The sequence below is a fragment of the Columba livia genome, chromosome 9, assembly GCF_036013475.1.
Source record: "Columba livia isolate bColLiv1 breed racing homer chromosome 9, bColLiv1.pat.W.v2, whole genome shotgun sequence".
In the NCBI taxonomy this organism is placed as follows: domain Eukaryota; kingdom Metazoa; phylum Chordata; class Aves; order Columbiformes; family Columbidae; genus Columba; species Columba livia.
Genome location: NC_088610.1, coordinates 25,787,042 through 25,809,979, shown reverse-complemented (window position 1 = coordinate 25,809,979; position 22,938 = coordinate 25,787,042). Strand labels below are relative to the sequence as shown.

General features: G+C 38.7%; 1 protein-coding gene across 8 annotated transcripts in view; it reads left to right on the top strand.

The window, feature by feature from the left end:
• Nucleotides 1-22,938, top strand: part of PIK3CB (phosphatidylinositol-4,5-bisphosphate 3-kinase catalytic subunit beta) — a 91,766-nt gene that overhangs the window by 21,880 nt on the left and 46,948 nt on the right. For 4 of the 8 annotated variants that reach the window (XM_065074378.1, XM_065074384.1, XM_065074382.1 and 1 more), the window contains one exon: nt 20,602-20,721. The gene's annotated coding sequence lies outside the window, so the exon portion shown is untranslated. Of the gene's footprint in view, nt 1-958; nt 978-20,600; nt 20,722-22,938 lie in introns of those variants that run through there. The other 4 variants (XM_065074379.1, XM_065074383.1, XM_065074381.1 and 1 more) reach the window with 2 other exon arrangements.

Here is a 22,938-nt window from a genome sequence, read left to right as displayed (position 1 = left end):
GCCGCGCGCCGGCTCGGGGTCCCGCGCGGCCTCCGCGCTCCCGCGTGCCGGGCGCGGGCGGCGCCGCCTTGTGCCACCTCCGGTGCGGACCGCGGGGCAGCGCCCGTGCGGCCCTTCCCCCGCCGCGGCGGCTCCGCTTGCACCCGGCGGCCCCTGAGGCGCTGGGCGCCTTCTCCTCTGCGAGGTCCCGCCGGACGAGATTGGTCTTCGCCTTAAGCCCGGTGATTTTTTAAATGCGTCTTTCCCCACTGAGAGCTCTTAGTGCTTGCTTTGCAGTTTTTAACGTGACGGTTAGGTTACTCGATCCTCCTGTCTGTTTTGAGCTAAGTTTCCGAGCACTGTTTTCCCTTTTGAACCACAGGAATTTGCATGGAAAGCAGCGTTTGTGAAGTGTATTTCCAGTCAGATGCTCACTCTGCGCAGCCCATCACTGGCAGTGTGCTGTCCCAAGTGACAACTGAACTCTTCCGCAGATGAGGACTTGTTTCTGTGTAAGGGAGGAATAAATCTTGATTAGTCCTAAAGAGTTCCTAAAATAGAAACAGAAACCTTTCACACCAGAATCGCTCGTCTGTCTCGCGTGTGCTTACACACTGATGCTGGATACATTCCAAACTTAAGAAAGCTTAGGGTTTTTTTTGCCAGAACTTTTCTGCGTTTACCAACTTTTCTTGTCACCGGGTACATTGATGAGTTTGTTTCATTGGGAGCTGATAAGTGTAGCCAAAGTAAATGTTATGTACTAAGTCAGTGTTGCCGTTACACTGTTGATATTGAACTTTGTTTGGGTTTAGGAAGTTTTTGAAGCTGGCGTTACTAGAAACCTCAGTAACACATTATTTATGTTTTCAGGACTTCACTGAAGTTTTCATCCTTCACTGGATCTGTGAAGGATGTCATAAAAATTCGGTCAGCCTGCGGTTTGCAGTGTTAGCTAGAGCATCCCACAGCTGTGGGCCTTCAAAAATTGGTGAAAGGTGAGGTAAAACTTGCTTTTAGGAAAATTGCATATGAAGAAATATTGAACATTCGTACACTTGTCAAAGGGTTGCGAAGTCTAGTGGAATGCATTAAGGTGGCCAGGGAATCAATCACCAGGCCCACTGGAAACTGTAATCTAGAAGCTTCACACTGACGATGGTTTTCTGGGCTTTGGAAGAGTCATGCCAGGAAGCAGTGTTTTTCATAAGAGTTAGAGAAATAAAAGAATTATTGAACAAAAATTCTTTGGTAACTGTTTTTTTGACCTTTTTAAAAAGAATATCAGGGATATTGGTAATATCAAGAATGTTTTGTTGTGAATTGATTTGGAAACACGTTTGGGTGGGTTTTCAGCTTGCAAATAAACATTTTATATATATTTTTTAAAGGAACTTCCTCCATACATGGTCTTAAAATATTTTTGTCGATGTCTATTTAAATATCTGGTTTTCTTCAATAAAAATCACTTCCGTTAAGTCAGGTTTCACTTCCTTGGAATATCTGATGTCATAAATCTGTTGGTTTTCAATTGTCTATAGACTTTTGGCAGAACTCCAAATTCTAGTGTAGGAAAGGCTTAAAAAAAAATAAATCTTACTTTGGTTCTTGTAATATAGTAAAGAGAGAAGGTACCCTGTCTCTTCTGCCTGATTTCACCACTCTGCTACTCCTTTCCTGTTCTTGGAAGTTGAACCTAGAGTCAATAGGCTTGTGAGATGTTGCATGCTTTTTTAAAGTTTATGTGTCTGCAGTATGCTCTGTTTCACAAATGTGAAATTTAAAACCAAAATGCAGTAAAAATACAAGCTGTCAAGATGTTGTACAGGAAAAATACTGTTATTGTTTAGAGGCTGGGTGGAAATGCATGTTGGTGTTTTGGCTATTTGGCTAGAAAGCCGAGAGTCTGTTTCAGTGACCAAAGGCAGAGAGTTTAAGTAGCATAAGTGCTTTTTCATAGATCTAGAGATACATATGCAAGCTTGGTTCTCTAAAAGGTGCCACTGGTTAACTTATCTGAAAATAAATACTAGGTTGTTGGGCTGTGGAATGTGACATTGTATTTTATGCAAAGTCCATGGGGCTGCTGCAGTTTGAGATGGACTTTCTGACTTGCCACACTTGGTAGCAGCAGACGGTTAAATGATGAAGTTAACCCTTTTTCACAACTGGCACTTTCTGTGAAAGCAGTCAGTCCTGCATAGAAAAATCTGAAATAACCATCATTATGGTGTTACAGACTACATCTCAAATCGCAGTTCCTGCCTCAGAATAGGAGGACTTCAAATCACAGGAGGCTAAAAAATGTTCAGTATTAGTGGCCGAGTGTGTTAAACAATTTGTTTTGTGGCAGTGCTGTCAGTCCTCACGGTCACTAACCAAATGCAAGTTTCAGTGTGTTTTATTTTGATAACTAAATCAGATCTGGTGGCAAAAATAATCTTGCATTAGAAATTTAATAGTTTTCTAAAATTAATTTTCAGAAATTGGAGTTGTAACTTTTAAGCAGGTAGTTTTGCTTTGGGTTGGCAAGGTGGTCCAAAATTATGGTCCAAAATTAACAGCAGGTAACAAAGTCGTGGTTCTGTCAGCTATCGCAAATCAGAGATCCTGCAAGGTTAAGGTTACATCTGTTTGTATAATGCCTGAAGTACCAGTTAGTTCATGTGCAAGGTTGACAAATCTGTTTTACAATCTATCAGATTTACATGGATAAATCTTTATATCTCAACCTTTGGTGGAAATAAATTCAGGAATGTGGTTCCATTTACATATGTTAAGGTTACAGAGTGAGGCCCTCATATGCAAATGCTTGCGGATATGTAGCTACCAAAATAATTGAATTTACATAGTGGCTTCAGAAGATTAAAGAAACAAATAGTGATGCTGATGTGTCAAAAAAAAGCTTCCTTTGAGAATTAGGATTGGAGTAATTATACTGTATCTCACTGGGGCATGCACATGGTTTATTTGTTTTGGTTTTGGCAGTTTTATGTAACCGAAGTTTAATTGCTAGCATGGTACAGAATATGACCTCTGGTTAAATTGCTTGTATGCAAATAGAGGACCCAGGCTGTCCTCAGGTACAGTCTTTGCTACTTCTACTTCAAGGCTTTGACTCTTTGGCCATGGGAGAGGAAAATGACACAAATATTTTTCAGTTGTAATAAAAAGGGAAAAGAAGGGGGCGGGAGTTTGGAGGGGAAGGGAGAAGCTGTGAGAATTTTGATTATTCACTTTCTTCTCTTAGATACTCTTGACTTAAAATTGTGAATTAATTGAACTCAGGAGTAATTTTGTGTCTTCGGAGCTAAATCTACATATATAGAAATATTTTTTCTATTTCAAAAAGAGTATAAGAATGATGAGTACTGTAATTTTTCTCTTGATTCAAAGTATACTTAATGTAAATTTGTTACTTAGAGCTTGCTTCTGTTTCTTTCAAAATTGTTAAACATGGATTTTTGATAATGTTGCATGAAATTTTCACTGTGAAACCGAATTGTAAAGGGTACTCTCCTGTTTCCAGAAAATCTTGCTATTATTTGCAATAGCTATTCTGATTTTTAGAATAGCTTTGTGAATTCTATATCAAAATATCTGAAAGGAACTCTATTAGAGATATCGGTATCTAGTTTTATGCTTGTGTAACTTATTCTGTGTTGCTGTAATGCTGAACAGTTTTACTTCCCATCTTAAGTTGATAAATGATCCCCAGATTTTTGCTGCTTTGCTTTTTTCTTTTTTCTTTTTCTTTCTGTTTCTTTTTATTTATTTATTTATTCCCCCCCCCCCCCCCCCCCCCCCTTTTCTTAATTTTTTTTTTTTAAACAGTAAATTTGAACAAGGGAGGTATAGTTCCTTGGGACAGGGAGGAGTGAGTTGAACTGATCAGATAGATTTACCCCTAAAAATAAAGCACTTCTAAGAGATCATGAAGAATTGTGAATATTGCACATAAAATAGCTCTATAAATAAACTTTTTTCAGAAACTGACATTTGATTCAGAAAGAAATGCCCTGTAATAGAAGAAAAAATGTGTCGTCAGTTCAATTTTTGTGCCTGCATGTGATCGTATCTTGCTTCTTTCCATGAGTTTACTTGTAACAGGGGAGGAGGTGACAATGCTATGATTTCTAGTTTCTTTTTTCATGAAACCCAAGTAAGTGGTGTGTTCTCATTACTGTCTTTTGAAGTTTGCTTTTGGGGACTACCGAAGGTTTTGACTGAGGAGTCTAAACTTCTTTTCACCATATTCTTCTGAGGCTTTTGTTCCCAGATGTTTTGGATCCAGAGGAGAAAGCAGAGGCTTTTGTTCAGGCATTGATTTGGAACTGATGAACATTTGCAAGTGATGTGGAGTCCCTGAGGAGCTTGAACGTTTGGTCTCACTTTGGGTCATTCCTGTCCTCCCCTTGCCCCAGGCACTATATCTCCACTGGATTTAAAATGCAAAACACCAAACAAACGGAACCCAAACAAACCAACAACAAAACCCAAAAACCAAATCAAAACACCAAACAAACAAAGCCACGACAACAAACTGTAAGAGGATTCAAAGATGAGTTAAACGAGGAAAGTTCTGAGTTTGCATCAACTGGCAGCATGTGTGTGCAATAGCTTGTTTGGATAGTAGAGACAGCTAAATAGTTCTGTGGAAGTCATGGGAGTGTTCGTGGTTTGTGTTGTCAGTTAACAAGAATTAATAAGAATATTAGTGCGTCTTTGGTTTTAGGACACTATTGTTACGAGGCATTTGCTGATTTTCAGAGTTTCTGAAAGCCTTTTCTTGACTGCACAGAAGATATCGTCAATGAAGCAATGAAATATTCTTAAAATAAGCATAAGAATAGTTGCTACGCTTTTGTTTGGAATGTGCAATAGCTGTCATTCTGTAGGATCGACCTGACATTTTAAAAGGCTCACAGTTCTGCTGTCAAGTGGGTTTGTGACAGATTTAATGAGGAAGACTTGTGCTTGTCAACAGCTACAGAGTACTAGAAGCTGTTTGAAAATCAGAGTAGGTAGATGGTTTGGAGAATATTGTAAAAAGTCTCTAGAAAATAAAATAACTGGTAACATTTGTAGTGCTTGAAGTTCTTGTGGTAGTGATCTATTGAGCAACGTCTGTTTTATATTTTATAAATAAGGTTGTTGAGAGATGGATTTTGATAACATTGCATTATTTAATTTTCTAAGAATGAAAGGTAATATTTTGAAATGTGCTGTATTATTTTGAGTTAAGAAATTGATGTACGTGAATATAGAATACTAATAAGAGAACGATATAGAGCATACCTGATTTTAAAAACTGATTACATTTGTGTCACTGCAAATAATCCTCAAAGACTGCTTTCAGGCAGTGCAGTACGTTGGTTTTCTGTTGGTGATACGAATATTGCTATTGAGCGTTGTGTGTCCTCCAGCCAGTTGTGAGTTAGCTTGTGGTTTGTGTATACACACATGGGCACAGACACAGAGGAGAACAGGTAAACAAGAGTAAATGTTGTTAGTAGAAACTCAAAGCTAAGTACAAAGTTGGTGTGGTAGAAAGACGCACATAAAATGTTCTTTAAAAATCATATTGGCTGCTGTATCCCCTTCCTGACTGGCTTCATGCCTCAAATTCCTTCCTCTGTTTCTGAAAAGCACTTTGATCTTTATGGCTGTACTTTTTTCCACTTCACCCACCTTTCAGTATTCCCGTGTTGTTTTGTTTTGGTTTGTTTTTTTTTCATCTTATAATTTGTCTTTACATTTACTACTCTTGGCTTATTCCTTCTCCCCAGATCCCCAGTTATTTCCTTCCCAACCCTAAGAAATTAAGGACCTGTATGTTAACTATGTGTGAGTTTTCACTCTGTTAAGTGTCTTGTCTTTTTGGACTGCTGGTTCTTGGGAGCACAGGCTAGTTCCTTACAGTGCCCTGGGGAGCCCTGTCCCGAGGATGTGTATTAGAACTAACTTGTGTTTGACAAAGTATTCTATTCTGTAAAATGGAATCTGCAGAAGAAAGGAGTCTCTGGTGACAGCTGTGTGAGGAAAGGAAACCAGCAGTGACAGATGAGGTCCAGGCTGGGAAATGGGCAGACTGCCGTGTTGAGGGCTCAGTGCTCTGGGACCAGAGGGACATGGGGGAGATGTGGGGGCTGCTTTTCAGTACTCTGTGTTTCGGTGCTCGAAGAAGGCTCACGATATTGTTTGTTTTCTGCTGGTGTTGGGATGTGGATTTATATTTTTCACATGCCTTTGGGACTTAAATGGGTGTTGCTAATGGGGGCAAGGCCTTTGGGATTCTCCATTGTGTATGGTGATCTGAAAATCAAGTAACAAGCTGTAGGACAAAAGGAAATGGCCCCAGGTTGTGCTGTGAAGGTTTAGATTGCATATTGGGAACGATTTATTCATGGAGAAGTTTGTCAGACATTGGAACAGGCTGCCAGGGAAGTGGTGGAGTCACCATCCCTGAAGGTGTTTAAAAGACATGTAGATGTGGTGCTCTGTGATTGACTTTGCAGTGTAAGGTTAACTGTCGGAACTGAAGATCTTGTAGATCTTTTCTAGCCTAAGGGATTCTATGATTTTATTCTTTCAGTTTTCTTATGTCAGGTTTGAGTGGGAGTTTCATGTGAGTCTTATGTGCACCATGACGTTAGGATTGAGACATAATATCAGGAGGTGAAGAGTGCTTGTCTGCATCTGCTGAAGTATTTTAAGTTATGTACTCACAGTAATAATTGAAGTGTGAAGAGGTGTGTGTATGTGTGCGGAGAGGAGCTGTCTTTTTTTTCTTTTAATGGGAGGACTGTGTTTGGGAATCTGTGATAAATGCTGACTGGAAAGTGACTAGTAGTAGTTGCTGAACCCTCTGGAGTGAAGAAAAGCATCGTTAGTCTGGCAGATTGTCAGCAGCAAATGGTACATTAATTTTTGGCACAGAACTCCTGCTAGCAAAAAAAGAAGCTTTCCTTTCTGTTGTTAATAATAAAAATGGGGAGGGACTGATTATCTGCTCTCAGCAGGCTGATATTGTTCAGCTTCTTTTCAATATCCACGTAAAACAAACTCAATGCTTTTGACAAAAGTGCTTTTATATTTTATTAAAAATAAAAACATACTTTCTGATATCCTAACGATCTGCATCCATGTACATAACCGACTGTTCTTTAATAATTATATTATGATTGCAAACTCTATCTATTGCAAAATTTCAAATGTTATTTAAAGATGGAAGATATACCAGTTTAAAGATGTGTATTAAATTGTATGGAATATGGCGAGTCTCCATCCTAGGCTAGTTTTACTTCCCTAGCACTTCAGAAGCACTGTTTTACATCTACTACTAGTGGTAGTAATATAAGGAAGTCCTATTTTTTAATTAAAAATGTCTATTTGCAGTTGAATTAGGTAATATCTAGCTATGCTGAAAATTTTAGTAAGCTCAACATGATGATTGCAATTTATTTTTACCTGGGTAATAATAAAAGCATTTTTCTTTACAGACTTGTTACTTCAGGTGTTAGGGTCCTGTATTTTAATACCCAATGTGATTCTGCCTAAGCTCTTAGAGTTCAGCTAACATAAGTACATAAAAATTGTTTATTTTTATATGGCAGTCTGTTTTGATAACTACGGTAATTTCTGCTTCCTTTGGGTGCTGTAAATAAATCTGGTGCATGAAGAGCTACAGTGATTAAGAGTAGCAGGAAAGTACTGCATAAAAGGAAAGGTTATTTAGTAGGAATTGAATTCTTCAGCAAAAACAAGATTTGCATGAATATGAAGATGTAACTTAAGAAGTTAGAAGTAATGTTAAGACCGCAGTCAAGTGTTTTCCTCATCCGTTCTCATCCAAATTTGTAGTAGTTTCATCAAGATTTGTAGCAGCTCTGTATTTTTTGAAATCAAATGCGCATATTGGGTGCTTTCATAGTTTCTGTCACTGGAAATATACTGAATTCCAACTCACTTTGTATTCAATTTGCTGTTAACCGCAAGATGACAAAAGTCCTTACCTGTTTGCACTTTTAAAATTAAGAACTTTTCACTCTCAGTTTTTTCCTTTACTCCATTTTGTTTGACTTGAAAGCTTCAACATTCATTCACTTGGGTGAGAAAATACACTGGCTAGGGATTTGTAATAATTAGATTCTGTTTCCAAGTCTGTTTTCATCTGTGCATTGGGGATGAGGTGATTACTTTTTTCTTTCTTTGTTGTCTTTTCTTGGTAAACTTTTCTTGTGTTTATGTCCTTGAACATACGTAATGTCAGCTGGCTTGGACCTTGAAGTATGTGAGATGCTATTTCAGGATAAATGCAAACACTTAATTAAAAAATACTTTGTAGCAGCTCTGGGAGTTGAAATGGACAGCAAATAGGTTTTATGTGCTTTGTATTAGGATAGAGAGAAGGTAAATGTATTTTTAAGTGGTCCCATTTAAAAAAAATCCATTTGGGTGGCCACATATGATCATCTCAGCTTCTGTGCAGCCTTACTTTGCCTTGTATCTGCGAGAATGCTTTTGTTGAAAGAAAATCTCCTTTATTGTATTAAAAAAAGGAGGAATTATTAATAAAAGTAGGTAGAAACACTGTAGTACAACAGCTAAAGTATTTTTAAAGTATCATATTAAAAGATTAAAAAGTTAGAATCCTTAGTGTATTGTTGTCATGGGAATAGAAATTCAAGTGATTAACCCCCTTCTATTTATAGCTGTTTCCTTTGAGTTAATGTTCCTGTTCCAGTTAACTTCTAGGTAAATTTTATGAGAACGCAAAGCAATTCTTGCCTTAGCGTGTCACTGCGGCCAATCATTTCAGTGTCCTCAAGTTACCTTCTTTTTAATGTGAATTTCACACGTCATGTTGCTGTATTTTCAGATTTATTTGTACTTTGATAGCTTGTCAACTTTTATTGCATGCAACTACAGAATTTAAAGAGGCCTTCAGCATTTGTTGGTTCCTTTTATCTTTCCATCAGTACTTGACGATTGTTAAAGTAGTGTTATATCACTGGTTAAGACTCATCTTCTGGGGTTACTGGCTCATGAGAATGAAATCTGCAGGCTGCGTGTGCTATACTGATAAAGCTGGAAAGGGCCAAACCTAATGTATACCAATTATTATGAAAGTTTTCCACTCACTTGATGCCCAAAGTTGCTTCTTCATTGTCAATTTAATGGGGGCTTGTTGACCAGGAAAGTAGCATGCTACTTTTACTGTGCTTTTTAACTCTATTTGTGGAGTAACGAAGGATTTCTACCTGTTTAACGACAGTTTTCTTGAAAAACAGACAGTATGGTTGGTTAGACCCCTTATATGAGAAGGAGTTTTCAGAAACAGCAGCATTCCTGAAAATTTCAGCTCAAGCTTCTACATTTTGGTGATTAACAGACCCAGTTAATCTGTAGAAAGATTTCTTAGGGTGCAGTGGCAAACGAAATGATGTGGTGGTTAATTTTCTATTGTACTGTGATGTATCTTTTTTTCCCCTGTGATTTACTTGTGAGAAGTAAAATAGGATTATAGAGGGGCTTTGCTTTCTTTCTGACTTATCATGGGAGAGAATTTGAAAGAAGTTAGGGCAAATATTTTTCAAGTCTTTCCTCAAGACTTGTACCCGTTGGTAAACCACACTTGTCCTGTCAAGTGTGATGGTGTGAAATTTTTATCATGGTCAAACCACTATCGTTTGTGTGAAAACTGAAAAGCCTTTGCTTTCAATTTGCAAAAGTCAGTTTTTTATTTCTGATTTCTTGGCACATTTGAAGAACTGCTTTCTTAAGTACAAATGCTGCTGCTCCAGTGCTCTCCTATGTGCCCAGATTTATATAGCTTGTATACTACTACCACTATTACTGTTTGGAGTTTCTTTCCACCTTGCTGTTCATGGCTCATCTCAGTATGAGGAACTGCTTTGCAATTTGATTATCTTGAATACAGAATTATTCTTAATCTGGTTAGAGCAGTTCTATTCACCACAGCATCTACGATGCTAAGGGTCAGAAGGCATTCGCCTTGGCATTCGCCAAGCAGCCCGCTGTCTTCATGGAAGTAGCTTATTCCCCAAGTATTTCGCTGCTCTCCTAATGCTGCTGTCACACGGGGTCATAGTTGTTGCTACTCGTAGTGTGAAATTTGCTGAGGGGAATACACATGGCAGTCACTGAAAAGGGTACTTAGGGCTCTAGTACTGCTGTAGCTCTTCTGCTTCTCTTCCCTGCTGCCATGCAAAGCTTTTACTTCTGTCAGAAATAAGGCTATAGGAAAGCTCTTCATTTAATGTAACCTTTTAATTAATGAAGGAAGCTGAAAGATGCCATATAGTCTGAATGACTATGCTAAGCATTGAAGCTGATGAAAATTGAGAGTTTGGGGGTGTGGGGGTTTTGTTTGTTTATTTTTCTACATCAAGTGTTCTGTAATTTTAGGTGGTATGTCTAAAAGCGGTGTAAAACTTCTGAATACTATTCAAATCTGACTTTTAGATCCAAATACAGATTTAAACTGTTGATTTGATGAGAAGAGGGTGGTGAGTTTTTTTTTTGTTCTCCCTCTCTTTAAACCAAGCACTCCCTTGCTTCTAGTCCAAGAGTTCTACAAGTTTAAGGTTCTTAAATTATATCATATTATGTGTTGTCATGCTGAAATTATGTTTGGGTTTTTTGGGGTGTGTTTTTTTTTTGTTTGTATGTTTCTGAAAAAAAACCCAATCCTCAAAATACCCACCCAAAACGCAAGCAATCTTCCATGAGTAGAGCCTGGTAGCCACACACGTGTTAAGTTATTCTTCCTAGTATTGATACGTAGTAATAGTCATAATGAAACCTAAGTAAGTTTATTAACGTGGAGGGGAATTTAAAAAAATATGTTGGTGATGCTAGGAATTATTTATCAGCTCTAAGAAGACAGAAGCTTTGGTAGACACACACTTTTTTCTTTTTAAATAATGGATGTACCACATGAATGAGAAGATTATAGAACTTTTATGTAAAGAGGCATTACGGGAGACAGTCTACCAATATATATTGCATTGCAGCTTTTATGATACTAATGAAAAAATATTTAATGGAAGGGGTAAAATAATCTTGCTATAAATATAATATTAATGCAAAAGATTATATTAGAACCTGGGAACTTGATTTTTTAATTTTATATAGAAAATTTGGTTTCAAAATCACTCCCAGATACATTCTATATTTCAAACTGTGCATGGATTGCCATTGTATTGCCAATCTGAAATTCATACATAAGGGCTAGAAGGAATAGGGGTATCATAAAGCTTCTGTCATTTCAGTGTTTCAGAGGTAGTGCAAGAATAAAACTCAAACCCCAGATTTGCATTCAGGCTTGCTATTAAGTTTTCTGTTCAGTTTTGCCTGTGTTTCCTCACCCCTTTAAATGCATATCAGGTTTGCTGTTGAGCAGCTAATAGGAGCAGGAGGGTGGCTGTCCTTGCTTTCTTCAAACTCTGCTCATCTTGCTTCCACATTCCACTAGTGATGCTCTCCATCTCTGTTCTGAAACGCAGCTGAGGTTCTTGCAGGGTTTCCATACGCACACTGAGAATCTGAATTTGCACATTCTGGCATAGAGCATGCAAGTCCTTTGATAATACCCTGAGTTTTCAGCACTAGAGTAGGAGGCAACAGAAGTCTCACTACGTGACAGAGGAGAGAGTAAGAGCAAATTAAAATGCAAAGTGTTTCATTACCTAAAAAGCCTGATAGATTTGCTCCTGAGTGTGGGGTGTAGCTGAAGGTAAACTCTGTTTGTTAGATGCTTGAATTCTTCTTTCATCACAAGAAATATTGTTAGTGATTACTTTACAATATTTATAATACTATATTTAGTATTTACTACATTTATTATATTTTACTGGTGATGAAATAGTGTTGATATTTATCCACCCTTTGGAGTTTGTTTTAATCATAAAGAACACAGACGTAGGTATCTGGAACATAGTGGGAAGTCGCTTCACAAAAGGGCTCATAACCATTACTGAAAAATTGTTTAGTCTTGCTTAACTCTACTAATGTGTTCTCATTTACATAAAATTAAATAAGCACACAACAAAAAGTAGAATTTGGGAACTAAGTAGAGAAGTAAATGTGCATAGTTTCACCATATATGGCATTTAACAGTGTGAATGGGAAGTGAAACATCAGCATGTGAAAGCAGTGAAGAAACCAGACTACACAGAAGAGATAACAAGAAACAGAAGTAATGAGTAGTCCTATTAATAATGTTTCAAGTAACTAAATAATTGTGATAAGATCTTTGGAGAGACAAGATGAAGACACAGTACTTTATTTCTCTGTTTAAAATGCAAGTAAATGTTTATTAATTTAGTAACTTTTGGGTGCCATCAGTAGGGGGTTTTGCAGCATTTTTGTATCTATGACACACTGGTGAGTAGAAAATGCATCAACAATAAGGGCCGTATTCAGGTATCCTGAACTGGGAGGAAATGTCTAGTCAGCGAGAGCTATGCACCTTAAGTCTTTCAGAGTTCAAGCCAATCAGAGGGAAATAATGGAGAAGAACTTTACATAAACTTTAGAACGTCTGAAAAATGACTATGAGCTTGTTAAATGAATGTAAGATTTCTTTATGAAAAAATGGCGTGGAGGTGGTTTTGCTCCATAACGAGTCCTTGTGTTCTGTGTTATACCCAAAATTAACTTAGCTTCAAAAGTAGGTTTTAAAACAAAAGTAGGAGGCATAATTGTGGTGTGATACAGGACTGAAAAAGCCGGTGCTACACTGACATCTCATTGGTACAGGGATTGCTGTGCTGCTAACAATTAATGCCCCCTTCTTCAAGACTTCTGCTTTCAAATACTGCTTTAAATGTAATGAAAATCCATGCAGACCCTTTTTTAAAATTCTTGCTTGCAATTTCTACTACTATTCTGAAGGATTAATTTTAGTGGTATGATTGCAGACCAGTTGACTGGCAGTTCATTAGCTCTTGCAGACATCTCTGTAGATGTCACAAGGGCTTGTACAGGGTGGCGGATTTGTTTGCACCAGCCTGAACTACTGCTCGGTGGTTAAGTTAGCTCAGCCTCAAGCCTTTGAGCTTCATACCCTGTGTGTGTCTGCATGTGTGTACGCATATAGTTATGGATTTCTTGGGAGAGGAGCACTGCTCTGTGACTATGGCTTCTGACTCTTCACTTGTGTAAACCAGATTTAGTGAACCAGATTTAGAAAAGCTGCTACACTGGCCTGGAGGTGTAAGTGATCTGTGGGCTCTGGGAGGAGATGGGGGAACTTACATCTTCACTTGGCTGAGTGTGTTCAATCTGAACTATTCCTCTTCTTGTCACCAGCTTTGGAGCTACTGAGCCAATGGGGTAATCACTTGTGGCCTAAACTGGATTGGAACTGGAGATGAGCTGGAAAGCATTACTCATTTGACTCTGTTTATGCATCAATATAAAGCAAATATAAGCACTTGTTCGTGAGTCATCTGAAGTCATAAAAACACTGCTGTTCTTATAAAATGATCACACTCAGCCTAGAACTTTGTGCTTTTGAACTAGAGAATGCTCTCAGATCTAGTACATTCTCCAGCCCAGAATCTCTCCTAGGATGTTTTGGTATTCTGCAGCTGTTGTTATAAGTTATTGGCACTGGCAACCAGCCCTGTGTAATACTGAGCTCATTTGTAGGGTCTCCCACTTACACAGACTTTGCTAATGTTGATTTCAGCATATTGACATCACAGAATGATTGGCTGCCTAGCAGAATGAGAGTGGAAAAAATTGCCATCTACTATAGTATTTTTTGTTTGTTAAGCTTCAGTATCAGTGGTGTGTTCCCCTCTGTTTTGCCCAGGAGCATTTCTTTTGAAGGTGGCAGAGCAGAAGAAAAACAGTTGAATCATTGTGGGACAATAAAAACAAACAAGGTTTTTGTTTGTCGATCCTAAATTGTGCAGGTGATCCCTTGTCATGTGGAACCATCTGTCCTTTGCTCCTTTAGTTGGAGGTCCTTCATTTTCCAGTGCCAGTAAGAATCCTAAGCCTTTTGCTCTTTTATTGACTGTATTGTAAACACAAAAGTTTGTAATTTGCCTCACAACTTCAATCATATTGACTTCTAAACTACAGCGAGTAGGAGGATTACTGGGTGACTTAACCCTGAATGCCATCAGGAGAGATCACTATGAAGGAGGGATCATCTCCCCCTCCCCAAATTAAATTTAAATGTCAGTAACTGATACCCTATTAGAAAACAGTATTTTCAAAATCAAGAGTTGATGAAAGCTTGCAGGATCTTTTTAGTATTGTCCTACAGTTCTAAGCTGAAAGGAATTCAGCGGTGTGTGTAACCAAGGAAAAAAAAAATCATAGAATCATTTCAGTTGGAAGAGACCCTCAGGGTCATCAAGTCCAACCGTAACCCAACTCTGGCACTAAACCATGTCCCTGGGAACCTCGTCCAAACACCTTTTAAACTCCTCCAGGGATGGTGACTCCATCACTTCCCTGGGCAGCCTGTTCCAACGCCCGACAGCCCTTTCCGTGAAGAATTTTTTCCTAATACCCAATCTAAACCTCCCCTAGCCCAATTTATTGTAAAGCGTATTAGTATGTGCTTGTGTGAGTATAAGTTTCTGTTAAATAAGCCTGTTGGGCACTGAAGGGGGTTTCACAGAGGTTCGCTCTGGGCAGAGTGAACGTGGCTTCACTGGAGGGTGATTCATAGCAGTTGAGTACAGAGCTCCTGCTCTGAATCACCTACTGGATAAATGTAATTATGGTATCGAGTTCTTCTTAATGAAGACACGTAACTGTATTTAGCTTCAAATCATGTTTTGAACTGTTACCCATTTAAATTAAACACTGACCTACATTTTTTAGTTATTCATGAAAATTCTTTGTGGTCTTTCTTCATTTTAAGAGAGGAAAAAGAAAGCTTGTAAACTGATAGATCTCTTTTTGCAACTGATTTGGCATAGAGTTTGGTGTTTTACAGTTCTGTCTCTGCTTGTGTGGTGTTTGTTTTTGTGTGGTGGATTTTTTTTTTTTTCTGTGGGTTATTTTCATGTGATGAGAGCTTGTAGCTATATGCCTGTTTTGTTTTGGTTAAAAAGATTTTGTATGAGATAGGCTGGTTTCATGAACAATTGTTTTCTGCATTTTAACGTGTCACATTTCAGAAAAGGTTGAGGCTTTTTTTTTTTTAAAGGATACTGTTGGTTTTTGACCAACCACCAACATCTGTGAAAGTAGAACACGAGGAAGAACAATGCTGTGTGTATAACAGTATGCTGCCCATATCAATGAAATATTTTGTTTCTTGATATTAGTGCAGAAATAAATGCCACCTTTAAAAGGTCAAAACTGGTGCCTGCTGCTGAAGTGACCGTGGGCACTGCATAGTTAGGGTGATGCTTCTGTACAGATCTGCTGTTTGGATCGGTCTGTGTGTAGTGCTATGCAATATATAGAAATTATTTTTTCATATTCAGGCTTTAATTTGCATTTTCAACATTTGCATTAAGATGTGTGGTTAGAAGTTGGAAGTTGCCGTGTTTTAGCCAAACACGTGCTGCTGCAGGTTCTTTTTCTCACTGTTTTAATTCCTGAACTTGGGTTGTAATGGCTTAATTACTGATAGCAAAAGTTCTTGAAGAATTTTGTGCCTGTTATTGTTGAAACTTAGGGCTGATGAAGGAGGGAAAAGAATGTTTCTTTGTATTTCTCAGTATTTTTTTCATTTGAAGATATTTAGTGTATTTACTGATGGTTAATCCTCTTGTCTTGGAGTCGATGAAATGTTGAGTTTCTTTGTTGCTGAGTGGATGCTACAGCAGCTAATTCAGCTTGACATTCACTTGTGCATTCTTCAGTGCTATTGAGAGCATGAAATGCAGGAGACAGCTTTGAGATAGCTAAAGATATGAGCCAAAAGCTATAAAATACCCTGGCTGTATGTTTCTCTATGTATCGCTGTCCAAAGCATCTGCTAGTGCTCTCAGCGCTTGTCCTGATGCCTTCCTCAGAGCATTCTTCCAGAGTCGGAGATTTATTTGCAGAGAAAAAGATACTCAATAAACTGCTATATCATGTCATTCAACCCCATCACAGTTCCTTATCCTAAAGCAAACCCGGAGTGTCCTCTGTAACAAACGGTTTCTTTGTGTGCTCTGGCTGAATTCACAGAGGAGTCTGTCTGCTGAGTCTAGAAATTGTTATAGAGTAGAAGACCGTAGGGCCACAATTAGTCCAGTAATTTCTATGTGGCATCTTACATAGCTTATGAATTTTTTTTCCCTCTCTTTTGTGAGCAGCCTAGTTCCCTGGCTTATCATTGTTTCTGTTATACATACATACATACATACATACATATATGTGGTCCTTGTTTTTTTGGTCATACATTCATAAGTGTTTCTGTGACCATAAAGCATATAGAGGGCAGCTATAAAACTGTAGAAGGTTCTACTGTACTGTCACAGGCATTCTGATAGCCACCACATAATTTCATAGTTCCTGAATTGGTGAGATTGCTAATGTTTTTTTAAAACAGTTGTGATTCACGTAAGAGAAGTATCTATGTAGTAAAGGTGTAATGAAAGGATTCACAAAAATTGTTACTTTGCAAAATACAACTTCTTGTGTAGAAGTTGCAAGCTGAAGCAAAATAGGATTTCTGTGAGATCCCTGGTGGTATTTTCTGTAGAAGTGGTGCAGGTGCTCAGAGTGGTTTGGCATTGTGTTTTTGGCTGAGCTCACAGTCCGCAGAGACCCATGAAGGAGGTCCTGCTGGTGACATCCAGGTGACAGTTCTATTTTTCCTATGTTCCCACAGAGATGCAGTGGGGAAAGGATGTGTGCTCGTTGTGGAGTCCAGCTTGTGTTCACTGCTTGAAGCAGTTGCTGCAAATCTTTGTGATCTTTACTCTGTCCCTAGAGATTACGCTTGCAGGTTTCTTATGTTGTTGGAGTTCTCACTAGCTGTTTATAGTAGTTAGAAGGCCAGCGGAGTTTGTACCTTCGTCTGTTAGGTAATATAGTTACTAGCATTTGAAAACTTTTCCACTCATGCTTTAAAGGTAGAAAGTGTACTGTCATAGGAAAGGCTGACCATGACCTGATCTGCAGTTACTCTGCAACCTTTGTGCTGCTGTTCTGAAAAATGAGAAAGGTTGGTTAGCTAGAAAAAAAAAGTTGCACACTGTCATCCTGTGATGAAGGATTTGTTTCTAATGCTTATAGTATCACAGTATCACAGTATGTTTGGGATTGGAAGGGACCTCAAAAGATCATCCAGTCCAATCCCCCTGCTGGAGCAGGAACGCCCAGGTGAGGTCGCACAGGAACATGTCCAGGCGGGTTTTGAATGTCTCCAGAGAAGGAGACTCCACAACCCCCCTGGGCAGCCTGTTCCAGTGTCTGTCACCCTCACTGAGAAGAAGTTTCTTCTCAAATTTAAGCGGAACCTCTTGTGTTCCAGCTTGATCCCATTACCCCTTGTCCTATCATTGTTGGCCACCGAGAAGAGCCTGGCTCCATCCTCATGGCACTCACCCTTTATATATAATTTATAAACATTAATGAGGTCCCCCCTTAGTCTCCTCTTCTCCAAACTAAAGAGCCCCAGCTCCCTCAGCCTTTCTTCATAAGGGAGATGCTCCACTCCCTTAATCATCTTGGTTGCCCTGTGCTGGACCCTCTCCAGCAGTTCCCTGTCCTTCTTGAACTGAGGGGCCCAGAACTGGACACAATATTCCAGATGTGGTCTCACCAGGACGGAGTAGAGGGGAAGGAGAACCTCTCTCGATCTACTAACCACCCCCCTTCTAATACACCCCAGGATGCCATTGGCCTTCCTGGCCACAAGGGCACAGTGCTGGCTCATGGTCATCCTGTTGTCCACCAGGACCCCCAGTAACAAGTAGTTTGTCTGTATATATCAGAAATGTGTTAGGGTCTGAAGAGCTAGCCATTCCCCTGGCTATGCTGTGTACAGTTGGTTGCAGAGGGCCAACAGGAAGCCTATTGTCAATGTCATGTCTGAATTGCAGTGGAGATGCAAACTGCTGTGAGAACAAAGGGGAAAAACAACAGGTCTGTAGGGAAGTGAGCAGAAGTCTAGCAAGCAAGAGACTGTGGAGAACACAGGAACTGTGACAGGAGCCATTCACAATGTGCTGGCTTGTTAAATGTGTACGATTTGTGGACCCTAGATATTTGGGGGGATTTATGTGTGTGCCTAACCCTCAAATTGAATGCTAGTGTGTGGCCTAGTGTGCTAATACACATTTATTTCTCACCAAATTCTGAATAAGGTGTAGGAAGCATTTGCTCTCCTTGCCTCACCAGTGCCTTAGAGGTGAATGCAGTGCAGGAGGTTGACTCTGTCTGAGATAGGAATGATTTGAAGCATGATAGGAGCCAAGCAGCCGTCTCCTGTTCCTGGTCACAGTTTGCACTATGTGGTGTGAACAGAAAGGAAAGAATGAGATAGAAGGAGTCTTGAGGCAGAAATTGCAGCACTAATATGACTGCCTGCTTTGTATTCTGGTACTTGAGTTATTTTACAAAGTGCATTTTTATTTTTTCCTTTTTTGGTGTCAGCCTTGTTTGGTGTTGTGGCTTTTTGGTGGGTTGGTTTGTTTATTTGTTTTTTCCCAAATGTACTCTTAGTCAACAAATCTGGCAACACATCTGTGTTATGCTTTGTTCCCATTTAATATGGGTAGAGAGTGTGGTATAGAGAACAAATAGCGTCACCGTTTTTTCCAGGGTATCAGTGCTGATACTAGAAAATTAGTACTGTGCATTTTGCCTGTGGTTCCGCTGTTGCATTTGGGAGACTTCTCTGTAGTTTGTGAACCTCTGTGGAAATGGTGGCACTTGTTAGGGTAAATTTATATCATATGCACCAGCAGTGGCATATGTGCAATTTCAAAACACTGGTCTTGGCTATGTTGGTGCTGATAGGTTTCCCGTGAATTTGGGGTGGTGTGTTAGGTTCCCACCATCTGATTTGTCATGACCTGACTAGTTGGCAGATACCTTGAGAAGGTTGAGATATCCAGTTTTTAGTTAAAATAACAACCTGCCTCTGCCCAGGGTATGGTACTTCAGATGCAGATTGTTTTCCCCCTTTTGAGAGGCCACACATCATGAAAGATTGCTTCCTCGGGTGGAAGTAATGAATATTTTGTATCTACAGTATGATGCATTTCACAGCCTCTCCCAAGCTCCTGCCTTCCGGCCCCTGGCTTTTGTTTCTGTTTTTTCTGACTCCATAAACACAGGTATTGACATGGCTATAAAACATTAATGCCAAACTGGTGCTTTAGCGTCGGTTATAAGAGATTCGTGCTTCCTTTGTCCTTACAATTTCTAAATAGTGTACGGCTGCCTTCATTTTTCTCTAGTCTTCCATTTTGGCTGTTGCCTGCTGTAGGCTCGTAGGTTTTAGTCATGAGAGATTCCTGGACAAGTTCGTACTTTTATGCACCACAAGGCTGTTTTCAAAAAGTTGTGCATAGAGCAGTAACTTGTTTTTTTCCAGACTTAAGCAGATGGGGCAGCAACCATTTTTCTCTCAAAGCCACTGAAGAACTCTTAAGTTGCTTCCCTGTGCTCATCATGCTGATCTCTAGAGAGGTTCTGCTCTGTGTGGGTGAGGGAGTAACAGCTCTTGTTCTGATCTCTGTGCTGCGTTGAGTTCCTACAAGCAAGTGTGGACTGCCTAGTGTGCTGTAGGAAAAGAATTGTTTATGGCAGGAGGAGTGTAGTTACACGCTTGTGTTTTGTGGCTTGGCCTACAAACCTGGAGATAATATCAGTACAAGCTGATAGCACTGCTTTGTTCTCAAGGGGGTTTTAATTTTATGTGATTTTTTTTGTTTGTTTTTTTGTTTTTCTTTATTTCACTTTGCTGAGAGCCTGTTTTGCGAGGTGAAGCTGAACGGAGATGATGTGTTTGCTCTGCGGAGATATTTTGTCCTGTACATCTGCAGGATGTTGGCAAGAGGAGACCTGAACCTTTCTCCTGCTGTTTCACAAGTTGAAAGACGAATAGGATGATGGGGTCACTTGTGTCATCAACTCAGATTCTCCGTGATAGAACTACAGATGACATTACACTCTTTAAAAAAACAAAAAACACCAAAAAAACCCAAAAAACCAACACCAGACAAACCCAAACAGAACAACAAACAACAAAATAAGCTTATAGCCAAGTGTAAATGAGAAGATATGGTTAGGAGAGTGAAGCCACTGTCCCTTTTTTTGTCTTTACTTACAATGGACATCTGTTCATCTGATCCGAACTGAGTATACAAAAATTTAGAAATACTTGTAGCAGCTAAAAAATGTTTTTGACTATGTAATTTGTTATTATGATACCTGCGTTGTTAAAATAAATGACATCTTCTACATATATTTTTCCTTTTTCTGTTAACCTGACATTTGAGGATTTGACATTCATTTAAGTATTGGATTGTGTAATGCGAATATGGTACTGTAGTATTTGACAAGAATTGAAGTCTGTGGTCAGATATTCCTGCACAAAAAGTTTATGGAGCTATTAAACCAACTATAAATTTCTGATTTTCTCCTCTTTTTTCTCCTTTGTTTTGCTTTTTTTAGGTCTCATTTAGGTCACCTGGTGGAACTTTACGAGAAAACAAGGGTAATAATAAGAAAATGGTATTTAATGAACGTATCTTCACTACACAGTCAGAGTGAAACAGGAACAGGTTCTGTGGAGTAAGTATTTTACAGAGTGGTATGTTTTGTTTTGTTTTTCTTGTAAAGTCAGTAGCATGCTTATCAGCCTATAATTGTATTTAAGCTTGTTGAAGTTGCAATAAAAAATATGAGTGGTTTCATACTTATTTCAGTTGATTGGCTGGTAATGGCCACTCTTCTGGACTCTTACTGAGATATCTCTCATCTTGGAAGCAATTGTGTCTTATGAAATTTAGATGTTTCAGATTTTTCTTGTCTCCTGTGTATTCTGGGTATGGTTTTGAGCAGGACGTGCCTTAGTATAGATGTAATTACATATAGCCCCCAATTTGCTGGCAAAAGTTAAAGCCTGCCTGTATCTTCCAGGGAATTTGAAAATGTAATTGGGTTTTTGGCTTAACTTTTCACTCCTGGTATTTTCTGTATGCCTTTGATATTTTTGTTGTCAGTATTATAATATTTGTCTTGAATTGCAGTTCCATCATCCATCAAACTAGCATAAGTCTTCAGTTTATCTCTAATATGTGTTTTCTGCACGGTAGTTAATGTCTAACTTTTGTGAATCCTAGGCTGAGATGTGTGTCTCATATATGATATGAGAAGCTTAGCTACCTAGGTTGGGGACTGTGGGTTGCATCATTTGGTACTGGATACCTAAATATTTATATACTGACACAGTATAATTCTTCATTTCTTGTGCTTCACTTAATTCAGATGGGAAATGTTGTAATTTTTCTGTCACCTTGTTTGCATCAGATTGTAAGATGTTTAAACATATTCTTGTAGAGGTTAGAAACTGGGAAAAATCTGTGTAATTTTCTGTCTGATGCAGATTTTACTCATGCTATGTGATATGTGAATGTAATCCCACTGGAGTCATTGAAAATACACTTCAATACATAGTTAGGAATGAAAAAAATCTGGCCATAAGAACCGAAAGGGGATGGAAAATGGTTTTATTTTACAACAAGTGTATTTTGACATATTGCTTTATTGCCAAGAGGAAATGACTCTTAGCTGCTTCTTCAAAAAGGGATGTGTACATGGTGTCGTAATTAAACTAGAAAAATGTCTGTGAAACCTACTCAGACAAGCTAAATTTTTCCGACTTGGTATTTTTTCCCCAAGTGTTTTTAACTGTCGGAGTAACACAGGGATTGATGTTTTTTTTCTTTTAAACACGGGAAACAAATTGTTATAAAACATGTATTTAGAGAGGCTAATGTGTGTGTTAGTTCCCTCTCAGTAAGTACTTGAAACAAATGCTACAGCTTTAAGTCAGCATATGTAAATTTGTATCAGTTCCTGATCTAGGGCATATGTCAAGTGGCCAGTAAACATGCTTGCAAAATGTTCTTACAGCACCTGATACTTGAATTCTGACTTGAGGTTTGTAGAAACTGTGTTGTATGAAGCAATTTGTCTCTTACTAACTTACTGTTAATAGACAACACAGTAGAAATACAGGGACCTGTCACAATGTCCAGATAAAATAATACCAGTTTGCTGCTTACACACTTATTTTGACAAGTTAATTCTTGACTCCAGTAATCAAGTTACTGAAACAGATTGGTAATAAATTTGAAACTAAGCTTTCCAAACCAATGAACTGGCTGTATAGTTTCCACCCATGGAGAATTTCAAAATTATCTGTACAAACCCCTAAGCAACATGCTTTAACGTCAATGTTGGAACCAGTCTTGGGACCAGATGACTCCCAGACATCCCTTCCAACCTAACTTTGATTTTTATATAATCTTAGTTATTTTTTGGTCCTTGTGTTGAATGGCCAGGACTACTTTTGGCTTTATTACTATTAACTTCATGACCAAAGTCTTGATTGTGTGCAATTTTTAGGATTTTTATATTCTACCAAATGGCATTATATTTCAAATTAGCTTCGTAAGTAAGTGTCATGAAAAGTTGGATACAATACATCTAAATATTTACATTAGACTGGAATTGTTGGATTTCTTTCAGTAGTTGTTCAGCATTGAACAGTCCTGTTTGTGTAACAAACAGCTGTGAACAGCCACCTCTGGATCTGTGTAGTGGGTGACAAACTGGTGTTGGAAGAAAACTAACTGCACATCTTGGTGCAGATCAGAAATCCAGACTAGATGGCTCAGTGTAAGAAACTCACCCAATCGGGTAGAATGTCAAACCTGATGAAGCATGTACATTTTTTTGTTGCCTTAAAAAGCATCTTTCTAACTTTTAATATCCATGGCATCT